Source organism: Lissotriton helveticus, chromosome 8 (genome assembly GCF_964261635.1).
Source record: "Lissotriton helveticus chromosome 8, aLisHel1.1, whole genome shotgun sequence".
Lineage (NCBI taxonomy): Eukaryota > Metazoa > Chordata > Amphibia > Caudata > Salamandridae > Lissotriton > Lissotriton helveticus.
This window is the reverse complement of record NC_136069.1, coordinates 900,546,388-900,553,403: the sequence shown is the minus strand read 5'-3', so window position 1 is coordinate 900,553,403 and position 7,016 is coordinate 900,546,388.

The window sequence follows — 7,016 nt, the reverse complement described above, 5'->3', positions numbered from 1 at the left end:
GTTGGTTGGAGGTCCAGAAGCTCATATAGAAACTTTCGAACAAACAACACCACGTCAGACCCCTCAATATTCTCTGGAATACCATACAAGGATAGGTTGTTGCGTCTATTACGATTTTCAATGTCCTCAGTGTGGAGCTTGAGCATGTGAATCTCCTTTTCCAGTTGGGGAATTTTAGAAGAAGCATCCTGCATATCACTGACTCGTTGTTCTAAGTTAAGGACTTTACTTTCCATAACGACCCATCTGTCCTCGATCTGCTTGAGCTTCTCATTAGTGGCAGACATAAAAGGTTGAAGACCCCTCACCTCCTCCAGTATGGAATCCAAAATAGGGTTTGGCGAAGAGTGAATAGGGGAGGGGGGGTCATTGTTGAGTCTCTTTGGTTTTGTGCCAGTGAGGGAAGATTTGACAGTACTAGCGTCGTGAGACATTGCAGCAGCTGTGTGACGAGGCAGGATGAGAAAATCGAGTGACTATTTGAATGGAATGACGTGAAAAACCCAAAAGGCACGAAGAGAGTCTTAAAAGCACAGAATCGAGGGTCACACAGTATATGAAAAAAAATGTAAATGATAACTGCAACACACACCTTGGTCAGCAGCTCAGAGTTCACAATATGCTGAAAGATGCCAACTCCTGGCGAGCAATTAGCTCCTAATCAGCCAAAATGCCATGGAGATAGGGGAAAGAAAAAATATGAGAGACAACAAGGTGGAAAGCAGGTTGGTGAATAAGCATTGTCACCAAGTGCGCAGAAAGTCGAATGTTTCCCTCTCAGCATTTAAGATGGCTGCCATACCTCCACAAGGGAATATACTGAGGGGAGAAGTCAATGAGAATACAGCCAGTAGAATAAGGTCTGTGCCATACCTGGAGAGGGAGAATACAGCAAAAGTCAGCGCATTACTGGCACTTTGAGACAGGCTGCGGCGACATCCAGGTGAGGCTGACGGGCTGGCGAGAGAACGCGGGCGCGGCGGCACAAAATGGCGGCCGCCCGCGTCCCTGTGATGACAGAAAATACGGAGGTGCGCTACACGCGAAAAACGGCATTAAAATCGCCGAAATCGCGATGGATGGGTGCAGCGCATATTCCGCCGCAGGAACCTCGTGAAGTCAGGCGTCCATCGGCGGATAGGAGGTTTGTAAAGCGGGATAAGCGCCCGCCGCTCACCGGAGCTCACGGGGGATCCGTTGTCACTCAACGGCGCGGAAGCCACCGTACCCTCCCTTTCACTCATGAATGCATTCTTTCACTCAGACATCTTTACATTCTTCTTTTCACTCATCCAGGCACCCATTCACCCATCCATTCTGCCAATCATTCATTCATGCTTTAACTCATCCATCCATCTATCCTCCCTTTCTCTCTCCATTCCCCTTTCACTTAGCCAGTCTTCCTTCCATCCTCCCTTCACCTATCCACCCACTCATCCACTCATAAATCAATCCATTGACCCTATCACTCATCCATCCTTTCACTCATCCATCCTTTCTCTCACCCATCCACCCTTTCACTCATCTATCCATCCTTTTTTCCATATACCCTCCCTTTCACTCGCTCATGCATCCACCCATCCACCCATCCATCCATTCACTCATCCATCCATCCATTTACCCTTTCACCCATCCAGCCATCCTTCCAGCTACTCACCCATCCACCCAGTCACTCACCCATCCACCCTTTCAACTATTCACTCATCCATCCATCCTTTCTTCCAGCTCTCCAACCTCCCTTTCACTCATGAATGCTCCACATTCCAATGTGCTAATGTTATTTATTTCTTCTGCAAGCATAAGCAATGTGGAAAAAATAGCAAACATATTAAACATTTAAATAAAGGTGTTGCCCAGCAGCCCAGGCAGAAAGCCCAGACACAGAAAGGCACCCCTTTTTTGGTCCGTTGTGCATATGTGATTTGTCACTTGCTGTGAAGAGAGCCAATGTGGGTTCACTCACCATGTATAAATGCTTGTTTATTATAAACTTTTGAGAAAGCATGAGTTGGGCCAGACCTAAAACTACCGCATCATTTAACGCGAAAGAGACAGCCAAGTCCAACAAAGATGTTACTACAGCGTCCCGCAGAAGCACCAACTTCTCCCCAAATCTTCTGATTGCCTTTATGCAAATACACTTCAAGAAAGTTAGAGAGCATCCTTCACCAGCGTTTATTAACAACGAGCCATTGATAGAATCATTCTAAAGCATCTGTGTATTAAAACAGGTGAGCACGGGGTCAATTGTTTACAGACCGAAAGTGCGGAAAAGTTTGGGGGGTCAGGGAAGTATGAATAAATATCTTTTAGAAAATAACCGTCAGGCCACAGATCAGTTGATGATAAAGTTATTAAAGCTAAAAACATGAGCTCATAATCTTCAAAAGAGAGGACTGCCGATTTGGGATCGAGGAGGTGAATTGGAGGCAAATCTGGAGGTGGGTGACCAGGTGAAGCAGGCACCAATTGTGCAGGAGAAAGGTTTGTCAAATCATTTGAACAGCACTGCCCCAGCCGTCCTGCAAGCCAGAGTATCCTTGTGTGAAACATGGAGCATTAAAGGGATTGCTCAGGGCAATCTTCACAGCATGTGCATCATAAGGGTAATCATGACACTCACAGGAAGAAGGCCAGGGCAGACCAACGGGGACAAAAGAGAGCAGGGTGTAACAGCTCAAACATTGTCCATTGTCTTCCTGTATGTGTCAATCAGCCGCACACAGAATGACAATGGGGAGGTGGGGCTGCTCTTGTGATTGAGGAGGAGTGCAAGGTGGCTCCATCAGGGGACTAAGGCTTCTCGCAAGGAGCAGAGCTGCTCCCTGCAATGGCCATAATTATGGACAGAAGGCGCCTGTAAAAAGGGCCCTCAAGGACAACAGACGTGAGGTCCAAATTACAGGCGGTCCGTGAAATTTACGGACGGTTGGTCACCCTAGATGCCTTTGGGTAATGAAGGAACTTTAAAACTGTAAAATTACATGATCGCAGGATTTTGACAACATAGTAAATACTGGAGGCAGGAAAATTACAATTGCCTTTGTAGGTTGTCATCAGATGCCCTCCTCTTTGGAGGAGCAATGAGGTTGTTACCTTGTATTCACAAGTGCAATTTCAAATAGAGGCCATGATGATACATTTTCTTTATAAGCAAAATGCTGTGTGGAGGAAGGGATCCTTAGTAATATTGGGATTGATTTCTACCATAAGTTAGGCTCAACCTATGATCGTAGGGTTTTGACAGCATAGCAAACACTAGGGGGAGGAAAATTACAATTGATTTTGAATGTTGTCACCAAATGCCCTCCCCTCTGGAGGAGCACATAGGCTGTCACCTTTAATTTAGAAGTGCATTTTCAAATAGAGACTATGACGCTGCATTGTCTTTAAATAGAAGATGCTGCCTGGATGAAGGGCTCCTTAGTAATACTGGGACTGATTTGATTTCCACAATAAGTCAGATCCAACCAATGTGACCACCTATTAATAAATGGGGATACTGTGGACTAAGGGCTGTTATTCCTTGGCACTTATATAAGTGAGATGAATTTGATCCAAAAAGCCTTTATCCCTAAATAGGAAATTAACTGAAAGAAGTGCATTTATGCACCAAGACATATAATTAAATTAAGTAAATTATTTGGAACCGTTTTTAATAGATTTATCTTTGGGGTAATACCGACTGAAGCATTACTTCCAGCCATAATACCATAATACTAATACCAGATGGATTGCCGCAGACTGTATCTTCATTTATTTGTAAAACAACAACATTAAGATGAACCTCTTCTTAGAAATAAAAGGCCTCATTTATGAGGCCGTGCGTCACTTTTACGCCACCGGTGTGTCTCTTTTTGTGACGCACCAGCAGCGTTAAAAGTGTGCCTTGTTGCACCATATTTACTAAGTGACGCATCTAAGTAGATGCGTCACTTTGTAAACCCCTGCGCTAAATTATACCTATGCCAGGTATAATGTATGCAGGGGGGGCGTTCTGACGCAAGACAGGGTCATAGAAGTGACGCAGTGAAATCTATAAGATTTCACTGCCCCACTTCTAGGACAAAAATGCGTAAATTTCTTACGCCTGCCTCACAGCAGGCGTAAGACTGAAGCAGGCCCTTTCACATAGGGCAAGCCGCATGTGAAAGGACACATTGCAGGAGTTGCATCACTTTTGTGACACTCTCCAGCAATGCGTCACTTTTGCGCCATACAGATACGTCAAAAATACTGACGTATCTGTAACTCCTTGTGCCATGATGCGTCATACTGTAAATATGACGCATCATTGGTCTCGCAAGGAGGGCGCAGTGAAAAGTGACGCATCGCTGTTTTCACGCAGCGATGCGTCACTTTTCATAAATGAGGCCCAAAGGTAGGAATTCATTCATTCTTTAAAATGTCATCATATAGTTATATTTCATCAAAAAGCATCCTTCCTTCTCTTTCTTTGGGTCCCTTATGACGGCATTCATTTTGACATTAGATAAATCATCTAACTCTATCACAAGTGAAGAAGTAGAACAACGCTCACAGCTTTCAAGATATGAGGCCAAACATTCTTTTTACTGGTAAGATCAGTTTAAATACAGGTCCAGTTAGGGGTTTTCACTGCAGGTGACAAATTAAATTTATAAAATGACTTAAAACTTTCTTAATGTACTGAAATGTTTTGTGTGCTTGTGAGGGTGAGCGGACCGCAGGCCGGAAAAGCAGGCAAGGAGGCCGGATATAGTGGGCTATGCCGGTTTTTATTAATGTTTATGACAACGAAATATGAGCGGGAACGTAAGAACAAAGTCTTTGTTCGAGGGTCCGGGTTCTGCGTCGGACTTGGCTCCGGTTCCTGGCTGCCGGGTCTTCTGGCGGGTCCGACGTCGGGGAGGAACCTCGGAGGTAAGTGAGAGAAACAAGAGACCTGTTAGTCCCACCGGGGTTCTCAGGAGAACCCTGCCACCGTCACCCGGGACGTGCGGGAGAGAAAGGAGTGACTGTGAGGAGGGGAGGAATCAGATGGGGGAGGGCAAAGCGAGAGCGTGTCAGGTAAGGGTGTGAAGGGGGGGAGGATACTTACAAAAGTGAGGGTGCTTTACAAAATCTACATTGCTCTTATAACTATGTACGTGCCTAGAAGGGAGATATTTACACGGGATCTATCAAGAGCACCTAGCGAGCTCTGAGGGGGATTACGGTTACTCACATGGTCCGCCGTGACTCTCCGCTGAGTCACGGCCGCTCTCCAGCCACCTCCTCGGGTCTCCACCAGTCCTCTGTCCACACGTCTTCTTAGGTCTCCTCTTCTCCTTCCACGACTCCAGTTCGAGTGTCCTGCCATGATACTCCAACGACGTTCTGGTCCCAGGTCTCTGCTTTTCCCTGTTCTGACGCTGCCACGGGGGGGGGGGGGGTACTTCCGGGGTCAAAGGGTTGTCCTTCCTCTGGTCGCAGGTCTCTGGTTGGCTCCTGCAAGAGAGAGGAGGGCTGGATTCCGTTGGTCACGATGGTGACGCCTTCTCCAGTTGCTGACATGGGGAAGCGTCCGCGGGGATGCAGTCCCGGCGGAAAGGAAGGTGAAACAGGTGGGTGAGGGCGTTCTCTGGGCAGGGGGGTCCGGGCCGCCGCCTCACAGTGCTCTATCCTACCTGGAGCTCAACACTATGCATGATAGCGGTGTAGCGAACACACCCTACAGTGGTCACTGCTAGATAATCTCCAATTCAGCAGGGATGATAACCTAATTCTTGTTTATAAGGAATAAATATGTGGCACATCTTGATTGTGAAGTTGTACATTGTTTTTAACATTAAAATATATACATAAATGGAACTGTCTGAACAGATTAGATCATATGACCTTCCCTGATAAGAACATAACAAAACATTTTAAAAATGTTTTAATGGATTGCCATGTTTTTAATTCTTGTAAATATAATTTGTATATTTGTATATTGTTTGTAGCCCTGAAGAAGTCCGAGAGGGCGAAACACATTGGCTACAGGTTTTTGTGAAGAAGAAATCATGAATAAAAGGAATGAAACACACCTACTGAATAAATGTCACGTGTAATTGTGTGGCTGAAGAATATTAAAGAATGAAAAATCCATTTATATAATTGTACTGCATTTTGTGAATAATTGCATTTAAGGGTGCTGGATCATTTAGGTTTTTGGGGACCTACGCAAATACTATAGGGAGACGAAAATGCAATCCCAGGGGCATCTTATATTTGTGGTAAAACACTTATTTCCTGTTGCCGACCGATTGGGAGGGAACCTGCTACCTAGGTATATTAATTGTGAAGATATAGCATGTTACAAGTTTAGATGCACTAACGATAACACCAGCAGACAGACAGAAATGTAGTACAGAAACTAGCACTGGATTAGTAGGAGACATATTTTGAGCCATTCCACCTGTAGGTGTCATCTTAAATGATGAAAATATTAGGAAGTCCACAACTGCTGTAGAAAAAAACACAGCACATGTGGGGCTTTGCTTGTAATTTACACAAAATGTGTTGCTACAAGGTTGATGGTTTTGTAGGACTGTCTTGCTTTGGACATACTACCGGCAGAATAAGGCAGAATTTGATGGATGCTTAAATTATATCATTGCTGCTCATACACACCGGTTGAAAGCACAGAGATAGAGATTTTTGCAAGGAACATTACAGGTTTAGAACCTGAATTACACAAACTCAAAACACCAAGTCTGTGTGAAAAGTTTGGGAATGGATTAGCCACAATTGGGAACTGGTTTTCAACAGTAGGAAAAAGTAAACTGAAAGCTATATTAATGCCAAAAGTAATATTAGGATGTTGTCTAATATTTCTTTTTGCTCTAATACTGAGCGGCAAATATTTCTTACTAAAAAACAAGAACATTTCCAGAAGAAATTATATGAAAGACTTATGGGAATGCATGGCATTATGAACAACGATTATATGAAATCTTTAACATTTAGGGCATTGGAAAGAAAAAGATAAGACTCCACTGATGACCAAAGTGCAT